The 600-nt window shown below is 36.8% G+C and overlaps 1 protein-coding gene across 1 annotated transcript in view; it reads left to right on the forward strand.

Moving 5' to 3' along the window:
- LOC116694092 (A disintegrin and metalloproteinase with thrombospondin motifs 20) overlaps positions 1-600 on the forward strand; it is an 89,001-nt gene that overhangs the window by 57,550 nt on the left and 30,851 nt on the right. The window lies entirely within an intron of this gene.

Raw genomic sequence — 600 nt, forward strand, 5'->3', positions numbered from 1 at the left:
TAATAAAGGATTCTGCGGAAATACTATTTAATTTTCAATTTTGATGTCGTACGTCAGCGCAATGTCGAGAGTGTGGATAAAACAGTGCATGGCCTTATGCACACTTACTAAAAATTGAATCTAGTAGTGAGTTGAAAGCAATACTAAGGCTATTGTTGTCAACATCCACATTGATGTTAAAACCACCTACAATGAGTACTTTGTCTGATTTAAGGACTACATCTGATAAAGACCGATAATTCAGATAAAAATTCAGAATATGGTCCTGGAGCTTGGTAAATAACAACAAATATCATTGGCTGTAATGTTTTCCATGATGGATGTTGAAGATTAAGAACAAGGCTGTCAGACAAGTTATAATTTAGTTTAGGTTTGGGATTAATTAACAAGCTTGAATCAAAGATGCACATCTACTTTTCCTATTCTGTTTTATCCTTGCAGTGGTAGTTTTAATTCCAATTAGGTTCTTAAGTATAGCCCCTTTTTGTTTACCTTTGATTTAACCGATCTGAGCCGGGGGACAGACACAATGGTTATTAGACTATGATTGGGCGACTGCTCCAGTGGAAGCACAGAGGAGTGCATTGCACTGCACCTCTG

This window comes from Etheostoma spectabile, chromosome 8 (genome assembly GCF_008692095.1).
Source record: "Etheostoma spectabile isolate EspeVRDwgs_2016 chromosome 8, UIUC_Espe_1.0, whole genome shotgun sequence".
Taxonomy (NCBI): domain Eukaryota; kingdom Metazoa; phylum Chordata; class Actinopteri; order Perciformes; family Percidae; genus Etheostoma; species Etheostoma spectabile.